We start from the raw sequence: 20,561 nt of genomic DNA, 5'->3' as shown, positions 1-20,561 counted from the left end.
GACCTCAAATTTTGAAGGAAGGGATGCAATCAATAATGCTCAATTGATTAATGTCGAACAACTACGGCAACAACAACATTATAATGATGTTCAAGAAAACATCGAATCTGATGTGACCTCAATGGAATATGTTTACAATAAAGAGAGGTGTGAAATTTTTTTGGACAATAACTTATGGGGGCCACCAATATATTGTAAGCCTTAATTGGGTCCATTTTAAATTTCTAATCCAACAACGGTTGGGTTTTTATGTAATTTAGATTTTCAATCAACAAATTTTGATATCAGAGAGGGTTTAATTCTCTCTCACTTTCAATCGAAGTCAAACTTGTTAAATGATTTTATGATTCGAAGATTGAAAAGTTTATTCAAGACCCCTTCATTTGATGTAACTTGTTGTATGTTGCAAAGTGTAAACTTATAAGTTGTGACATGTAATACAAGTCAACTTTGAAGCAGCCGTACTTCAAAATTTTGGTAGAATCCACCTAAATTTATTTGAGATTACACATTAATTTTTCAAAGAGTCACAATAATATGATTCTCTTCTTTGACATACGCCCCACCATCACAGAACCGTTAGCACTACTTTGGCAAATTCAAACTGACTTGAAATTACCATACCTAAGTTCAAACCCTAAAATACAGTCATCCTCAATCTTCTTATTCTCCCTTACCTAAGTGAGAGCATCAACAAAATAGCTAAACGGCAATCGAACACCTCCTTGGTTTCCAGTTACTTCCCTTCGCATCCCAACAATGTCATTTCGTTAAAGATCAGATTTCAAGATGTAGTTTCAAAATCTGGCAAAATAAACAAAATAAAGATTAGTGAACTAAAAGCATATTAAATCTAGGATTTTATTTGATTTATTAATGTGTGCCATTAGATCTTAGGGCATACGATAAAATGCAATAAATAAACTTTGGAAAATGACTTTGTAACGAAAATGACCTTTAAAATAATTTTTTTTTTACAAAAATACCCTTAGATTCCAATTTTCAAAGTGTATTTATTGCATTTTACAATGTGCCCTTAGGGCACATGTTAACAAGACCCTTAAATCAATTGAGATATAGAAGAAATGAAAAAAAACAACATAATGAGGATTAAAGTTAACCAATTGTAGAGATGTTTCTTGGCTTCGAACTTTCTGTACATTCGGTGTTTATAGTGGTCCAAGACTCCCAATTCGTCAAAAGTAGGATGCAACTTGATCCAGTTCAAATCGAGAATCGAACCAAACCGATAGCCTTGGGGTGGTTTGGTTCAGTTGGGAACAAGTTGTGGTTCGGTTCCGGGTTACAAAAATGGAGAATTGATCAATTTGATTCATTTCTCGGATCAAACTTGTATAGAATCGAACCAAACCAAACCGAGAACTAAACACTTATGTAATATATGTATATAATAATTATTATGAATTGTTTTCGGAGTTAGAACATAGGTTAATGGTTTTTATGGATAAACTAATGACTTTCTATTAATAGATTGGTGATTTATTTTATGAAATTTTATGTTTATCTTTTCATTAAAAAATGTTACTTACAATTTATAGAATATTGGCAACCCATATAACCGAACCGAAACCGACTTTAAGTTGATTTGGGTTGGCTTGGTTCCAATGGAATTTATTTTCAGTTCCAATTTGATCTCAGACCAAACCAAGTTGCAACCCTAAAGGAACCCAGACCTGACAAAGTGCAATTTTTAGAAAATGCCATTTTCTTTATTATTTTTCAATTAAATACAGAGATTGCCCCTTCACCAAAACCGCTTATTTGAATGGCATTTTTAATGGTTTTCTTTTCTTTTCTTTTTTTTAAACAAAAAAAATATATCATTTATCTTATATTGTTAGTTTTATGTAGGGGTGTCAATGGGTCGGTTCCGATTCGGTTCCTAAGGAACTTAGAACCATAACCATTAATATTAGTTTGGTTCCGGTTCTTGCTGATTGTGGTTCTAGGTTCAGTTCCAAAATAAATGGAACCGGAATCGTCAAAAATCATGGGTACCCATTGGTTTCGGTTCTCAAGAATCAAATGAGAAAAAGAGTATTTCAAATCATTATAACAAAAAATTAACATATTATCACAAAAATTATTAACTTAGTTATAATTTGTTATACTAAAGATACAAATTAATGATTTTTTTCAAAAGTAAAATATTTATCTTTGTTAAAAGTAATAAATATTTAAAAGAATAATTCATTTTAAGCTTCAATGGATAACTTATACGAAAAATATTAGTGAGATCCATGAAGAGAGTTAGAACATCAAGTATGGCCCAAGCACATTTACGGTTGGCTTTGGAGAAAATGAGAAGATCATCCGCAAAACACAAATGGGTAATGTTTTGCTTATTACATCTCGGATGGTAATCCAACAGATTTGCCTGAACTTTCTCTTGAAACAAGGGGTTCAGAGCTTCCATGATGAGCACAAAGAGGTACGGTGATAGAGGGTCCCCTTGCCTAAGTCCTCTTTTTCCTTCGAATCTCCCAACAAATGAACCATTGAAAGAGATGGTATAGGAGACACTAGTCACACATTTGAGGACCCAATCGATGTATCTTTGGGGGAACTTGAAAGTCGAGAGGCATGCATAGACAGCTCCCCAATCCACAATGTCGTAAGCTTTCATAAGATCTATTTTGAGTGTAACTTTTAGGCTCGTGTTCTTCTTATGGTAGTTTCTAACCAACTCGTGAGCAAGGAGAATGTTATCCGCAATATTCCGACCTTTGATGAAGGCTGATTGATTCAACCCCACTAATTTATGAGTGACCTGGCTTATCCTGAAGGTAAGGATTTTCGAAATAATTTTGTAAATAACATTACAACAAGATATAGGTCTAAAATTGAGAAAACTCATAGGCATTACAACCTTAGGAATTAAGGTGCCAGACATTTCTAACCTTTTACACATCGTGGGTCCCATGCATTTGATATACTCACTCTAAAAGTATAATGTGGAATATAACTATGAGTCATAAATGAAGTTGATTGATTGCTTCCATCACAAGGAATCTTGTCACAACATTTATGATCCATTCAACAATCTGTTCATAAAGCCCATGAAAGGGGAGTCCAACATTTATGGGTTGGGCCCGGAAAAGTGCCTTGATGTGTGTAAGAGGAACAAGTATCATGGCACGAGGCAAGAGTTTCTTATCTTTCTTCTAAGGCAAAATGTTCTATGAAATCACAATCACATGCATGAATCACCTTGTATCTTGCATTGCTATATATATAGAGAGAGAGAGGGTCGGTTCCGTAGGCCCCCATTACGACTCACATTGCGACAAACCATTTTGTCTTATATGGGTAAAAATGTTTGAAGTAGGCTGATTTTTTGTGAGGATGATCTCTATGGTGAGGAGATCATCCTTGCCAAAAATCAGCTCATTATGAAACTTGTAACCCCATGTTTACAAGTTGAAAAATTTTAGACCATCCAATTTTTGTAAATCAATTTTGATGGGATTAGAAATTTTGGAATGGGATGATTTTTTGTCAGGATGATCCCCTCATGATAGAGATCATCCTCACAAAAAATCAGCCCATTTCAAACATTTTTGCCCATATAAGACAAACGGTGTGCCGTAATGTGAGTCGTAATAGGGGTTGTAATAACCCCATCCATATATGATCTTCTCATCATAGTGACGATCCTAGCAAAAAATCAGCTCAATCCAAAACCTCTAACTCATATTTTGAAAAACCATTGTTTTTTCATATGTTTTTACATATGGCCCTTGAACAGCCCCTATATATATATATATATATATATATATATATATGGGAAATGTTCAGCTACAAACATTTTAACAAACATTTTTCAAAACATGGGATAGAGGTTTTGGAATGGGCTGATTTTTGGTGAGGATGATCTCTACGGTGAGGAGATCATCATCACCAAAAATCAGCCCATTCCAAAACTTCTAACTCCATCAAAAATGGTTTACAAAAAATAGATGGTCCACGATTTTTCAACTTGTAAACTGGGGCTAGAAGTTTTGGAATGAATTGATTTTTTATGAGGATGATCTCCTCACCGTAGAGATTATCCTCACCAAAAATCAGCCCATTCCAAACCCTCCAACCAATGTTTTGCCAAAATGTTTGTTACTAAACGGGACATATATATATATATATATGTGTGTGTGTGTGTGTGTGTGTGTGTGTGTGTGTGTGTGTATATGTATGTATGTTCGTCACCCTACGCTTTACCCAATGTGTTTTGTCCTACATAAGTTAGAAATTTTGGAATGGGCTGATTTTTGGTGAGGATGATCTCCACGTTAGAAGATCCTCATCACCAAAAATCAGCCCATGCCAAAATTTCTAACCCCATGTTTACAAGTTGAAAAATCATGGACCGTCCATTTTTTGTAAGCCATTTTTGATAGGGTTAGAAGTTTTGGAATGGGCTGATTTTTGGTGACGATGATCTCCTCACCATAGAGATCATCCTCACCAAAAATCAGCCTATTTCAAAACTTCTAACCCATGTAGGACAGAACATGTAGGGTAAAGCGTAGGGTGGGGTGCTGAACGAGACCTATATATATATATAGGGAAATGTTCAGCAACAAACATTTTGGCAAAACATTTTTCAAAACATGGGTTAGAGGTTTTGGAATAGGCTGATTTTTGGTGAGGATGATCTCTATGGTGAGGAGATCATCATCACCAAAAATCAGCCCATTCCAAAACTTCTAACCCTATAAAAAAAGGTTTACAAAAAATGGATGGTCCACGATTTTTCAACTTGTAAACTAGGGCTAGAAGTTTTAGAATAGGCTGATTTTTGGTGAGGATGATCTCCTCACTGTAGAGATCATCCTCATCAAAAATCAGCCCATTCCAAAACCTTTAACCCATGTTTTGAAAAATGTTTTGCCAAAATGTTTGTTGCTGAACGGGACCCATATATATATATATATATATATATATATATATATATATATATATATATATATATATATATATATATATATATTCTTACGACCCTTATTACGACTCACATTGCGACACATCGTTTTGTCTTATATGGGCAAAAATGTTTGGAATGGGCTGATTTTTTGTGAGGATAATCTCTATGGTGAGGAGATCATCTTTGCCAAAAACCAGCTCATTATGAAACTTTTAGCCCTATGTTTACAAGTTGAAAATTTTTAGACTGTTCAATTTTTGTAAATCAATTTTGATGGGGTTAGAAGTTTTGGAATGGGATGATTTTTTGCCAGGATGATCCCCTCATCACAGAGATCATCCTCACAAAAAAATCAGCCCATTCCAAACATTTTTGCCTATATAAGACAAATGGTGAGTTGCAATGTGAGTCGTAATAGGGATCGTAATAACGCTATCCTATATATATATATATATATATATATATATATATATAGGGTCACGTTCCTAAGACTCATATTGGGACTCACATTGCGACACACCGTTTTGTCTTATATGGGCAAAAATATTTGGAATGAGCTGATTTTTTGTGAGGATGATCTCTGTGATGAGGGGATCATCCTGGCAAAAAATCATCCCATTCCAAAACTTCTAACCCCATCAAAATTGATTTACAAAAATTGGACGGTCTATAATTTTTCAACAAAAATTGGACGGTCTAGAAGTTTCATAATGAGCTGATTTTTGGCAAGGATGATCTCCTCACCATAGAGATCATCCTCACAAAAAATCAGCCCATTCCAAATATTTTTGCCCTTATAAGACAAAACGGTGTGTCGCAATGTGAGTCCCAATATGAGTCTTAGGAACGCTGTTCATATATATATATATATATATATATATATATATATATATATATAGGGGGCGGTTCAAGGGCCATATGTAAAGACATATGAAAAAACAATGATTTTTCAAAATATGGGTTCGAAGTTTTGGATTGAGCTGATTTTTTGCGAGGATGGTCACTATGATGAGAAGATCATCCTCACAAAAACTCAGCTCAATCAGAAACTTCTAAATCAATCAAAAGTGATTTGCAAATTATTGAAAAAAATTAACAAAAAATCGACGGTCCACATTCTAAATCACTTTTAATGGGGTTAGAAGTTTCAGATTTGACTGATTTTTTTTTCCGGATGATCTTCCCATCATAGAGATCATCCTCACAAAAATTCAACTAAATCCGAAATTTCTAACCCATATTTTGAAAATTTATAAATGGTACATTGTTTTTACATATGTTTTCTCATATGTCCCTTGAACCTCACCTATATATATCTATATATATAGGGTCCCGTTCAGCAACAAACATTTTGGCAAAACATTTTTCAAAACATGGGTTAGGTCTTGGAATGGGTTGATTTTTGGTGAGGATGATCTCTATGGTGAGAATATCATCCTCACCAAAAATCAGCCCATTCCAAAACTTCTAGCCCCAGTTAACAAGTTGAAAAATCGTGGACCGTCCAATTTTTGTAAACCATTTTTGATGGGGTTAGAAGTTTTAAAATGGGCTGATTTTTGGCGATGATGATCTCCTCACCGTAGAGATCATCCTCACCAAAAATCAGCCCATTCCAAAACCTCTAACCCATGTTTTGAAAAATGTTTTGCCAAAATGTTTGTTGCTGAACATTTCCCATATATATATATATATATATATATATGGGTCCCGTTCAGCAACAAACATTTTGGCAAAACATTTTTCAAAACATGAGTTAGAGGTTTTGAAATGGGCTGATTTTTGGTGAGGATGATCTCTAGAGTGAGGAGATCATCCTCACAAAAAATCGGCCCATTCCAAAACTTCTAGCCCCAGTTTACGAGTTGAAGAATCGTGGACCGTCCATTTTTTGTAAACCATTTTTGATGGGGTTAGAAGTTTTGGAATGGGCTGATTTTTGGTGATGATGATCTCCTCGCCGTAGAGATCATCATCACTAAAAAGCAGCCCATTCCAAAACCTCTAACCCATGTTTTGAAAAATGTTTTGCCAAAATGTTTGTTGCTGAACATTTCCCTATATATATAGGGGGGCGTTCAATGGCCAACTTTTTGGTAAACTTTTTGGCAAAACATTTTTCGAAACATGAGTTAGAGGTTTTGGAATGGGCTGATTTTTGGTGAGGATGATCTCTATGGTGAGGAGATCATCATCACCAAAAATCAGCCCATTCCAAAACTTCTAACCCATGTTTACAAGCTGAAACATCGTGGACCGTCCATTCTTTGTAAACTGTTTTTGAAGGGGTTAGAAGTTTTGGAATGGGCTGATTTTTTGTGAGAATGATCTCCTCACCGCAGAGATCATCCTCACCAAAAATCAGCCCATTCCAAAACCTCTAACCCATGTTTTGAAAAATGTTTTGCCAAAAAGTTTGCCCTTGAACGCTACCCATATATATATATATATATATATATATATAGGGAAATGTTCAGCACCCTAAGTTTTACCACACACTTTAACAAACGTTTTTTGTCTTACATGGGTTAGAAATTTTGGAATTGGCTGATTTTTGGTGAGGATGATCTCTATGATTAGAAGATCTTCCTCCCCAAAAATCAGCCCATTCCAAAATGTTTAGCCCCATGTTTACACATTGAAAAATTGTGGACCGTCCATTTTTGTAAACCATTTTTGATAGGGTTAGAAGTTTTGGAATGAGCTGATTTTTGGTAAGGATGATCTCCTCACCATAGAGATCATCCTCACCAAAAATCAGCCCATTCCAAAACTTCTAACCTATGTAAGACAAAACACGTTTGTCAAAGTGTGTGGTAAAGCTTAGGGTGCTGAACGGGACCCATATATATATATATAGGGAAATGTTCAGCAACCCTAAGCTTTACCACACACTTTAACAAACGTTTTTTGTCCTACATGGGTTAGATGTTTTGGAATGGGCTGATTTTTGGTGAGGATGATCTCTATGATTAGAAGATCATCCTCCCCAAAAATCGGCCCATTCCGAAATGTTTAGCCGCATGTTTACAGGTTGAAAAATCGTGGACCGTCCATTTTTTGTAAACCATTTTTGATGAGGTTAGAAGTTTTGGAATGAGCTGATTTTTGGTGAGGATGATCTCCTCACTATAGAGATCATCTTCACCACAAATCAGCCCATTCCAAAATTTCTAACCCATGTAGGACAAAACACGTTTGTTAAAGTGTGTGGTAAAGCTTAGGGTGCTGAACGGGACCCATATATATATATATATATATATATATATGGGAAGGGATCAATAGACAAAATTTGGGACAAAGATCCATACAAATCGCATCGATCGTTGGATCGTGATAGATCTAACGGCGTAGATCTATTTAACAGATTAAATAACCCACGTGTGTATAGTTTCACTCAAAAGTTTTAATAATTATAAACACCTCCCTGACCCAAATAATTTCAGTCTCTTCTCTCTTCTCTCCTCCTTCGTATTGCCTTCTCTAACTCAAACCCTAACGCCTAAAACGATTGGAATCTCATATTTCTCTCCTCCCTTTTCTCTTCTCTCTTCTCCTCATTTTCTCTCAAACCCTAATCCTCTTCGTCTCTATTGCGACGACGACGACTCTGATTTCTATTTGGGTTTCTTCTCTTCTCTTCTATAAGCCCTAACCCCAAACTTTTGAGTGATTGTCTTCTCCACTCAACGACGAAGACGAAGATGGCTTCACCTCAGATTGAGGGTATTTGCAACATCGGTTTCTTATCCTACGCACCCATTTCGACGCTCATTTTTACCTTCGAAGGTTAGTTCTTTTGCCCTTTTCATTTTTAATTCAAAATGTTCATGTTTTCTCCATTTTTTCATTCGATTCAACTGTAGAATAGGAATTTTGAGAATCAAAAGCATCCTAATCAGATAAAGGTGAATAGATGTCTATGTCAAAACTCCAACTCCAGAACAGGATTTTTAATTTTTAATTTTTTTTTATTATTGATAACTATTGGGTTCTGTGAGAATCGATGTCTATGTTAGAACTCCAACTCTAGAACATGAGATTCGATAATGATAAATCTTCTTAAGAAAGATAAATTCGAAAAATTTAGATCATTTTAGTCAGATAAATGCTCATTTCCCTTCTGGGTTTCTATTAATTTTATGGTTTTTGATCAATGGTTGTTCATGTACAAGTTTCTAGTGTTCAAAGCTTCACCTTTAGAAGAGTAGATGTAAAAATTTAATAAAATACAATATTTAAAAAAATTACTTGATAATTCCACATTTTCCATCGTGGTTTTGTTTCAATTTTTATGTAGAATGTGAGTCTTTCAAAGAGTTGATGTTTGGGCTGTCATGGTTATTTATGGTTTAATTTTTCTTCTTTTTGATAGCTTCTTCACATAAATATTAATTCTTCTAATTTCATTTTATAGTACACATATAGAAATCCAAACATCGAGGTTGGATAAATGTTCATTTGCCATTTTGTTTAATTTATTTATATTTTCTGTAAGAGTTTTGATTAATACAGGTTCTCATTTGGTTTAAGTGTATTTGTGAATTTCTACTTGTTTTATAGCTCTTCAGGTTAATATTTAGGCTTTTGAATCTCTACATTTACACTATTGGGCGGCTCAAGAATGAATAACTTGCATCTTGATAAATGGTCCCAACATAAATTTTTTGGACTTTCCCACTTAATTGCACGTTGGATTCATGAGTAATGACATTTTGGTTCCTAATATGAAGATATTGGTTATTTCTTCATTTAAATGTTGTTTCTGCCAAATCTTCATCTTAAGAAGATAGGGCAAAGATCAGATGAGCATTATATTTTATCTGACAAAGTCTCATTCATGTATTTGGAAAGTTTGAGGAAATCTTTTTGAAGTCACCGCACAAGAGAAACCTTTTTTTTTTTTTTTGACAAGTAAGAGAGAAACCTTCTTCAACTGGACTAGTCGCACCACGTTGAAGTAGATAATAGAGACACTACTCTAGAGTCCAGAACTCTTTCATTTATTTTATAGAATTTTGAGAAATGTGGGTTGTATATGTTGTGGATTTGATCTTTTCATCCTATCCATTTGTGATTCAACTTCCCAAATATGGAATTTGAAACTTTTCTAGTTATTCTCAATCTTGGTTCATTGCCTAAAGACACTAATTACCAATTTTGCTATTTTCTTATTAGGAAAATTTCATATATCCATTTTTAAGAGGAGATATTGCCGAAATTTCTATAGAATTATAATTTTTTAGGTATCTTAGGATTTTGAATTGGAATCGATCCATTGACATCCCTATGAAGGTACTAAGTTGACATGGGGTTGGATTTTTTTTCCTACAAATACTCTGCCTTTAAATTTAGAAGACTTTCTCCAATTGAGGGTATAAATGTTTATCAAATATCTAGTGGAAACTCTAATGATTTGCTAGAGCTTATCAATTAGTTGTTTACCTATTGAAGGAACAAATTTGCCTAGTAAAATCTAAAAATGGGCAAAATCACTAATAAAAGGTGGCGTAACTTTGATTTGAGTGATCTTTGATTATTATTACGTATGTTTTTTTATCATTTATTATTATGTATATTTTTGGTGTGTATTAGAGATACAAGTTATGTTTCAATTTAAGAGGGCTAATTTCATTTTATCTTATAGGTTGAAGAGGGTGAAGAAGTTGGGGAAAAAGAAGTGTTTGCCTTAAGAGGTTGATAATTTTCTTAAATTATAGATCTGAAAATTTATAAACTTAGCCTGAATAATTTTTTATTGCATCACATCCATGTATTTAAAACATCTTGATGCTATTGTGTGTAGGGAAAGAAATGTGCTAGTTATAATCCATGAAGGTTATCATTAGCGTGGTAAGTAGAGAATTGGTGGAGTCTGCATAATTGGTGGATCATGGGAAGCTATTAACAGCAACGGGGTGGACTGCATTGTCCACTTTCATTTGAGATATTGTCACTCTCTTGGGCCTTACTATACTCTTTTGATTATTAATTCTTTAAAACCTTAAATCAACCAAGAAGTATAATACAAGGTCTTAATGTACGCAGTTGCGTTTGGGGTTAATATTTACTCATTGCTATGTATTTTGTATATTGTGTGGAATGCTTGTCAATTTTATAGTGGTGGTTATGGGTTTTGTTAGTGCATCGGTTCTGTTGTGGTGAAACCTAGTTATGGAATTGTGCCAATACAAAAACCCATTTACAATGAAGAAGTTTGATATACTAATCAATTTTAATATATTCTTGAATTTGGTTATTTTAACTGTATTTCTGTTTAAATTTTATTTCTATCAACTTTTGGTGTGATCTGTTAACAAATGATTGGGTTTCTTTATCAACAAAGAAGAACATGATGGAAGTAACTTTAAAATCATTAAATAGAAAAAAATTTATTATTACCAAGAGGTGGGTCATGAGGTTTAGCTCCCCTTTGAACAATAATTAATAAATAACCTTTAATGGATTCATCTTTTTTTTTTTAGCCAAAAAAAAAAGATCTCTCGAGATCTACTTCCCCCAAAACCATGTACAGACTTTTCAATGAGATCAGTTGCCTTTCTGATTGTTAGTTAGAGAGCTCAATGTTCTCAAAGGTCAAGTACTTGTACATTTAGAAATCAATTATGATTCTAACTAAAAATCCATTTTCACTCACCTTGTTTGTAGTGTATGATGTAGATAACGAATGAAAACAAATAAAATTAAAACCTCGACTTGTTTTGGTAAGGGTCTATCCGGCAATTATCACCAAACATTCATATTCAATTATTATTCCAAAGATCACCGAGAATGTCAATTAAGATCTTTTTAATAGAGCATTAGAATTCATAATTCTTGCTCCTTCACGCCAGTTGGATTGAGTGAAACAAATTAAAAATTAATTACAGTTGGATATTGTTGAATCAAATATCAAGGTGCCTAACATACATGATAGAAAAAATAACTACATATCTTAGAAACACATTGCGGCATATACACCATTTAACATCAAAATAATGGTAAGAAAATGCTTCAAAGCTTAATTGTCACTTCATTCTTTTCAATTTATTGTTCACCCAGCCTTTCAATTTCTTGAGTTACAAAGAAAATGAAACAACGATTTCTTATTGTCATATCAGGTGACACAGTAGAAAAGGAGTTGAAAAATAAGAAATCAATTTCTTGAGTTACAAAGAAATGAAACAACGATTTCTTATTGTCATATCAGGTGACACATTAGAAAAGGAGTTGAAAAATAAGAAATCAATTTCTTGAGTTACAAAGAAATGAAACAACGATTTCTTATTGTCATATCAGGTGACACATTAGAAAAGGAGTTGAAAAATAAGAAATCATCAAGCTTAATTGTCACATCAGGGGGTTTGTTGTTTGTTCTACGACACCACACAAACATTGAGGCCTCAACACGGTTGGCGATCTCTAAAGCCTGGTGCTCAGAGGACAAATCAATGCAATCAAGAAGGCATTTGGGAGAAAATTGATCTGACGTAATATAGCGGTGTATCACATCCCCCAAGCCGGCTCTTCCATTCTGAAACCAATATCAAAACAACAAATTCTTAGGTTTCTTTAATCTCATAAAAAAAGCAGAACCAATTGATTATGAACAATTAATTATATACATACCTTTGGAAGGCCCTTCTAAGTATGATTCAGGAACTTCCATTTCAGCTAAAGCAACACTGTTGATAGCCATGGCAGCTTTAAGGATTTGGTTTGCACATTCACGTTTGTGCTGCAATCGCTTCTTCAAATTCTCAGGAGACCACCAGGAGGGACACAAGGTACAGGTAGCTACCATTTCTCCTGTTGACATTGAAGAGCTCTATGGAAGGAGGCCGAACCATCGGAATCTGGGGCTAAGACCTTGGTCTACAAACCAGAACTCCATGTTGTTAAAGTTGTCTAGTATTTCCTGCAGATGTACAAGTCAGTTCTATTGCTAGATGGCCACCTACATCTAGAAACAATAGACAAAGAGATACAGTTGATGAATCTTACAAGAAGCATGTTATCCAATTTACATAGATCTGGCACTGGCAAATTGATATAAAGATCTGATCAAGGTCTGCAAGTCATGATCTGAATCATATAGTTTGAGATGCATCAAACACGGTATCAATAGAAAAAAAAAAAATGAACTACCCCTTTACCCACTTAATTAATCAAATTTCAATATCACCAGATTTCAACAATAATAAGTATTCCCTAAAAGGAAATATGATTTGAGAATGCAGTGGGATGACTAATTGGCACGCAGATATCAGAATCCAACAAAAAACTGGCAAAACATAATAATTCCAGAAGTGTTGCAGCTCTTAAATTTACACAATTACAATTACGATCACTTTCCATTTACCCATTCATTTTTATTAACATATAATTTGTTTTATTTTTTTATTTTTTTATTTTTGTGAGCAGCCTTGGAACTATGATCTTGTGGCTGTGACAAAGAGCATCAACCAATTAATCAACTGTGTCAAGCAACATTCCATTGATGAAACAGTCTATGCATTGGTGTTTAAAACACCTTGGACTCCTAATCAAGCCGTTCACACAACCCAATGTATTTATCTCCTAATCAAATTTGCCACATAGACACCTAACCTATCTATAGGAACGTGACATCATATGGGATCTCAAACTCATAAAATAAACCCCAATTGGATGTAAACTCATAAAAGAGACGTATTCATTCACTATTTTGGTATGTGGAAATAAGCTCATCATACAAACTTCAAACAATTATAATCCATGTGCCAAAGCAGCATTCAAGATTCAATTACCAATAGGATTCCATATGGACATATTGTAAAGGATGTATGGCTAGTGTACAAAATACAGCATTCATTGCAAATTTATATATTTTATTTTTATCTCAAATAAAAGCGACCCTCCTTAAGAAAATTAACCACTAACTTCGTGAAGAAAAAAAAAATTGACAAGTATCTACTTTTGCACCTTTTATATTTTCTTCATTTAGCAATCCAATAATTAGAACAAAGTTCAAAATGATGTAAACATCCAAGCAATCGACGATTTGATTATTAGATATCAATAAAAATAATCGAGTATATAAATATCCCATTTAGTATACTCATTCAATCAAATTTCCATCCAAATTAGATCCATTACCTTGGAAAAATGAAATTAGAACAAACTAATGTTCATGAAACCCTAGTTCTTAAATCAATTATCTCTAGAATAAAAATAAGAAAATTTTCAGATGATGAAAGCGTAAACCCTAAAATCTGGTAAGAAATCGAACCTGAAAAGAGAAGAAATATATTACTTTGTTTGATTCTTGTTGTTATTGTAGTTAGGATCTTGTTGAGGAGAGTAGATCTTGTCCACCGTTGTCGTTGAGGTTAGATTGTCGCAGAGGAGCGGTAGTTCGTTGTCGTCGCCGCAATAGAGAGGAAGAGAGTTAGGATTTAAGGTAAAACGAGGAGAAGAGAGAAGAAAGAAATCTGAAACGAAGGAGAAGAGTAGGGTTTGAGTTAGAGAATCTGAAACGAAGGAGAAGACAGAAGAGATAAGAGAGAAGGGTTTTGAAACTGTGTCAGAGTCGTCGTCGTCGCAATAGAGACGAAGAGGATTAGGGTTTGAGGGAAAATGAGGAGAAGAGAGAAGAGAAAAGGGAGGAGAGAAATCTGAGATACCAATCGTTTTAGGCGTTAGGGTTTGAGTTAGAGAAGGCAATACGAAGGAGGAGAGAAGAGAGAAGAGAGAGGAGAGGAGAGAAATCTGAAATTATTTGGGTCAGGGAGGTGTTTATAATTATTAAAACTTTTGAGTGAAACTATACACACGTGGGTTATTTAATCTGTTAAATAGATCTACGCCGTTAGATCTATCACGATCCAACGATCGATGCGATTTGTATGGATCTTTGTCCCAGATTTTGTCTATTGATCCCTTCCCTATATATATATATATATATATATGGGTCAGGTTCAAAGGACAACCATTTCTACACACATATAGACAACGTGTTTTGTCTTATATGGGCAAAAATGTTTGGAATGGACTGATTTTTTGTGAGGATGATCTCTGTGATGAGGAGATCATCCTTGCCAAAAATCAGCTCATTATGAAACTTCTAGACCGTCCAATTTTTGTTGAAAAATTATAGACCGTCCAATTTTTGCAAATCAATTTTGATGGGGTTACAAGTTTTGGAATGGGATGATTTTTTGCCAGGATGATCCCCTCATCACAGAGATCATCCTCACAAAAAATCAGTCCATTCCAAACATTTTTGCCCATATAATACAAAACACGTTGTCTATATGTGTGTAGAAATGGTTGTCCTTTGAACCTGACCCTATATATATATATATAAGAGTTGGGCTTTTGTTGAGAATTTGAAGCCCAACCCAAGTTAGATGGGCTTGGATTAAGATTTAGAGTAACCCACACCTTTCACGGGGCCATAATCGCCGCCCAGTCTAACTCACTCTCTAGGCGTACTATGTGGAGGGAAAAACAGACAATAATTGAGTATCTCACATAGCAATAGCCAGTTTCCTTCCACATGGTGTGTCCAAATGAATTTGTATAACTGGGAGCCTGATAGAAAATGGAAACGACAAAAACAATCAACAAAATCATTGGATCAAAGAAAATGAAAACGACAAAGACAATCAACAAAATCATCTTCTCGTCTGATAGAATCATCTTCTTCCAATCAACTATTTACTATGAACCAGCCACAACAACATCATACTTATTAATATAATACTACTAGAACATTATATATTGTAATAAGATATACATTGATACACCACATAATATTAGTAAAAGAAAAGATAGAATCAACATTCAAATTTTGTAAAAGAGTTATTAGGGGTTGAGTGGTTGCACATCACCTTGTACCGATTGCCCTATAACATAATAAAAAAGATACGTACTTTTGACTTTTATCTTAAAATTCCTATTCTCACTATGTCATAATGCGCCAAAACGACTATCCAATCGTTTTTATAAAAAAAAAAAAAAAAAAAACTGCCCCTACAGTTGCAAAAAGAGTTGTTTTAAAATGAGTATTTTTTAAAAACGACTGTCTAAGACAGTCGGAAAAAAATAACTGTCAAAGAGTTGGAAAAAAACGACAATAAAATAGGGACATAGCGACGGTCGGAGACCGTCGCTATAGGATATTTTAAAAATATATATATTTTACACCTACCCCCTTCACATGTTGCTGAATATTGGAGATACCTCTATGTTTTGACATTGATGACTTAGACCCCAACTAACAATATGAAAAGACCCAAATGCCCCTCGTCTTCAACTTTCATAAATCTAACTAAAAATCATTAATGATCTCCCACTCTTGTTTCAAATCAATACTCAAATTCAGTTCAAACTAAAAATCACAAAGAATAATTCTGAAATAAACAGATATACAATCTATTAGAGGTAATCTTTTCGATTTCATCTGGACCTTATTTAACTCAAATTAGACTTTCTTCATAAATGAGTAACTTGCACCTCTTCTCCACATAATCACGTGATCACTAATATTTGAAAAGCAAACAATTGAATTCAACTGAGAAATGACCAAGTTTACCTTAGATTTCGATTTTCTAAACATTGGGTACAAGTACCCATTAATTTTTACAATACAGGTAAAATTATAATGATGATGATAATGATAAAAGTGGTCTAAATGGTCAAACTGATCTTTCCAGTATGAAAAATTCTCACTTACAGTTGTATTTAGAATCATACCCAATAACATTGTCATTCTCATCCACTAAAATACATTTGCACATCATCAGAGTATAAAATGTTGACAATCCCATGCAATCCAGCAATGATGATAAAAGAAGCAAAATATGAACAACCTGAATTACATTCTTGCTAATTAACAATAATATGAACGCACCTTAGCTTGTGTTCATGTAGTCTTGTTCGAGTGTCAATCAATATGTTCATGTAAATGGAGAATATCTGTAACTATCTTCACACACATATAAAAATAAAAAGAATTGAAACAAGAAGAGACGACCTTGTAAACATTACAACAATCAAGTATTAAAGAATTGAACATTTCTACCAAACAAAAAGTAAATCAATGAACATTACTGAAGAAGAATGTTCAAGGGTTAAAGAGAGAATAATGCTGTGTTCAGGAACTATTCATCAAACAAGAAGATTATATCATCAGATCTGCTAAAACAAAGCCATGTGCATCATTTTGGCAAGAAGAACAGTTCAATAAATATTTGCCTTAAATAAGAGTGTTTCTATTGGCACCCCATCTTTTACTTATTACACCCCAATTTCTTAAATTATTTCTCTCCAATTAAAGATTATGACACACCAATCAAACATTGGTTTGGCTCAATTATTATCTCAACATTATAACAATAATTACATATATGAGAGAAAGAATCAATGTGTGATTCAGAAAAGCAGGATGAATGCACACTCTTTGCTTTGCCCCAGTTCTTGATGTCTTGTTACTTCAACGGCAAAACGTGTCAACAAATCTCATTCTCTCAAGTAGAGTATTGCAGTCTAATGAAGACATATAGTAAGATAAAACTAACTGGGCATGCTTGATAAAATAAAAAAAAAGAAGTCTAACAGATCCAAAAAAATTTTACTTGGAAATGGGTAGTCCTGAGGATAGAGCTTGTGAGTAGAGCTGGAACAATAGGGCAAGGATAATTCATGTGTTCTAATCCCAATCCTTTAAATGGTTTCTCTCTCCTCTGAGCTATTATAAATTCTGCAATGAGTGCCTTGCTAACCTGATCTCACACACATTCAAATGAACAAATCCTCATGGTTCAGACTCTAGCCCAAATAGACCCCTTTATATCAGCTTCATGGTGGACAGAAATGAGAGCAATAAAGATGAGATTACTTTGTTACCAAATGATAGCTAACAAATGATTATCAAAAAAGAAGATAAGAAATAGATGAGAGAGGAAGAAGGTAAGGTTTTAGAAAGAAAACCAAGAAATTTGTCAATGCTCATTTGAATTCATTCTAAAACGCAACACCAACTTATAAATTATCAAAAACAAGTTTTAAATGGTTTGTCTTACAAGTTCAATATTATCAAGTAGGAGCCTCACTCGTTACATTATTCTATTGGTCACCCTGTGACTCATGTGGCATTTGTGACGAGGGTTGTATTTCTTGCATGCTCTGTGGGTCCTGTTGAATCACTCTCAAATTTCTTGAAATTTAGAGGAGTAATTTGAAAAGAAGACAACAGTTCAAGATAGGGTGAATGATGAACAAGTTTTTAAGACTTTTTCAAGTTGTAATAACTAGCACACTGTCAACCATGTTCCGGAATAACAGTCTCATCATCTGACCAATGTTGTCTGCAATATCATAAGTGGCAGCTGGGTCCCCAAGGGAGCCACCACTGATTCGAGCTTGCCATCTTCCATGTTGATGATGCCTGAAGAAATGTAAACCAAAAAACAACAATTTTAGAGGAAACAAACACTTTAAGATTTCTTAGAGGTAAAGAGATGATCTGGAGATTTGACAAAAGCAAAGGGCTGTGGATGCTTATTTGCCAAAGTCTGACATACATTAAAAAAATCCTAATCAGTAATTGTTAACAATTACAGAGTCATCTACATATAGATAGGAAGCATATGATTCTTTAGCAAGGCCAGCTCCACCTTAAGATAATCTAGATGCTTGCCTAAGGCCTCCAATTGAAAGGTCCAAAAAACATAAAATTAACTTTAATGAGAAACAACACAAGCTCTTAAACAACCATGTCGACCCACAATAATCAGAAACAACACAAGCTCTTACACATTCCAAAGAGGTGCTCCCATCAGGTTTTGTACTAGTAGTTAACTTTTGGAAGTAGGTTTCTCTTGTTATGTTTACTTCTTGAAAATGTTCCTTAAAACCACTTTATATTCATTTCATTATGGGGCAGTTATGTTATGTCATTAGAGCCTAATGAGGAGTTGATTCTTAAGTGTAGCTTTGGATCATGGGTTATTAGATGATTTTCTTATGAGAAATGTGTTATAGTTATCTTTTGGTCCAATAAAATTAAGTATACTGGCTTGATGCACCAATGTTATTCAATATAAGGGACTAGCATCCATTGATAAAGGAAGAAATCTGTAAATAGCAAGTGTTTAGCGATGTATTCTGTTTTGGTTGCTTGAAAATCATTATTATACTTGTTAAATTAAGAATAGTTTAATTACAGATGATAGAGTTGATTTGATGCAAGTAGGTTGGGACTACCTTAGATTGTTTATTGGGTTCAACAGAAAAAACTGACTAATTATTTATCAATAGGGATAGTTTTTTTTTTTTTCAGATTTATCTTCTATTTTATTTGATCCCAAATCACTTAAATATGATTCAAAGTTAAAAACAAAACCACGGGTGTGACCAATTCAGGAAAATCCACAAAAATGGAAGAAAAAGATACAAACAGATAGATCATGTTAATTATGGAGATGTTCTATTATGAAATTTCAACGCATAGCGTACGTGTAATGGATTTGATTCTCTTAGGAATTTATACAAACAGTTAGTGCACATTAATTTGAAGGAAAGACAATATGAAGGAAAACCTTCAAAATCAGACAAGAATAATCTAAAATGTTGAATGCAAACTACAAAGTATTTGAAACCCTAAATTAATTAAGGAAAATCTTAAATTCAATAAAAAACTTTAACATACCTGAAGATTCGATCACAAACCAAGCAAAGGGAGGGAAATCGAACAAAGTCTTAAAACTTACGATCAAACGCCGATCGATTATGCCCTAAAACTTGTAAATCAAAATCTGATTGCATCTTCAAAATCACAGATTCTGTAAGTAAGAGATCGAGAGAAGATCTTTCGATCAATTTCTTTCCAAAAACAAATCCAATTGATTTACTTTCCAAAATGAAAAAAATTAATCGATTCTAAGTGTGTGAGAGAGAGAAACACTTGATCAAAACTTAAAGAGTTGATTCGAGAAGAGAGATTTAAAAAAAGAGATTCGAGAAGAGCGAGATTCAAGGAGAGAGAGAGAGAGAGAGAGAGAGAGCGAAAGAGAAGAGCAGTCGAGTGAGAATGAGAGTGAGAGTGAGAGTGAGAGGAGAGACAGAGACGAGTAGAGAGTGAGAGTAAGAGAAGAGAATTCGACAATGGCGGAAGTCGAGCTTCTGTCTGAAAAAATTTGTTAGAATGACTATCGGCACCCCAACTTTTACTTATTATATGAAACGACGTTTAAACGACAGCCAAAAATTGTCGCAATTAACGACAGCCTTTAGCAGTCGTTTTTAGCGCATTTCTACCGTCGCAATAACCGCAATATGACGTAGTGTCTATCCCTACATGTTACACTTACACCCCATTAAGAGAATTTATGCCAATAATAAAGATAAAGAACCCATCGTTCGCCGAGCTGTTGCATATTTTTACCCTACTTGTAGATCATAAAGCTTTGAAAACTGAATCTAAAGTTTATGAAGCTTTGGTGCTATGATTCCTCTTAAATTGTAACTTGTTGTTTTAGAGAGTAATCGTATTAATGGAGTGCAAATGATTATCTTTTTTTTTAAGTAATGGAGTGCAAATAATTTTTTTTTTAAGTAATGGAGTGCAACCAAT

The 20,561-nt window shown here is 34.0% G+C and overlaps 3 long non-coding RNA genes across 4 annotated transcripts; 1 reads left to right on the top strand and 2 right to left on the bottom strand.

The window, feature by feature from the left end:
- The first annotated feature begins 8,388 nt into the window (after positions 1-8,388).
- On the top strand, positions 8,389-11,441 carry LOC147395866 (uncharacterized). The gene is made up of 3 exons (XR_015180981.1): positions 8,389-8,731; positions 10,590-10,638; positions 10,749-11,441. It is a non-coding gene; the product is annotated as an uncharacterized LOC147395866 (long non-coding RNA).
- A 497-nt stretch (positions 11,442-11,938) lies between these two features.
- LOC147395865 (uncharacterized) lies at positions 11,939-14,693 on the bottom strand. The gene is made up of 4 exons (XR_015180979.1): positions 14,214-14,693; positions 12,947-13,027; positions 12,572-12,860; positions 11,939-12,476 (listed from the first exon to the last, which is right to left on the bottom strand). It is a non-coding gene; the product is annotated as an uncharacterized LOC147395865 (long non-coding RNA).
- A 1,268-nt stretch (positions 14,694-15,961) lies between these two features.
- LOC147395864 (uncharacterized) lies at positions 15,962-20,293 on the bottom strand. Of its 2 annotated transcripts, none has more exons than XR_015180240.1 (3): positions 19,638-20,293; positions 17,563-18,374; positions 15,962-17,473 (listed from the first exon to the last, which is right to left on the bottom strand). It is a non-coding gene; the product is annotated as an uncharacterized LOC147395864 (long non-coding RNA). The 2 variants fall into 2 exon arrangements; XR_015180241.1 differs by having other exon boundaries at positions 15,962-17,709; positions 18,010-18,374; positions 19,638-20,085.
- Between the last annotated feature and the right edge of the window lie 268 nt (positions 20,294-20,561).

This window comes from Akebia trifoliata, chromosome 8 (assembly GCF_017979445.1).
Source record: "Akebia trifoliata isolate Shusen 1 chromosome 8, ASM1797944v1, whole genome shotgun sequence".
Classification (NCBI taxonomy): domain Eukaryota; kingdom Viridiplantae; phylum Streptophyta; class Magnoliopsida; order Ranunculales; family Lardizabalaceae; genus Akebia; species Akebia trifoliata.
This window is presented reverse-complemented; position numbering and strand designations above follow the sequence as displayed.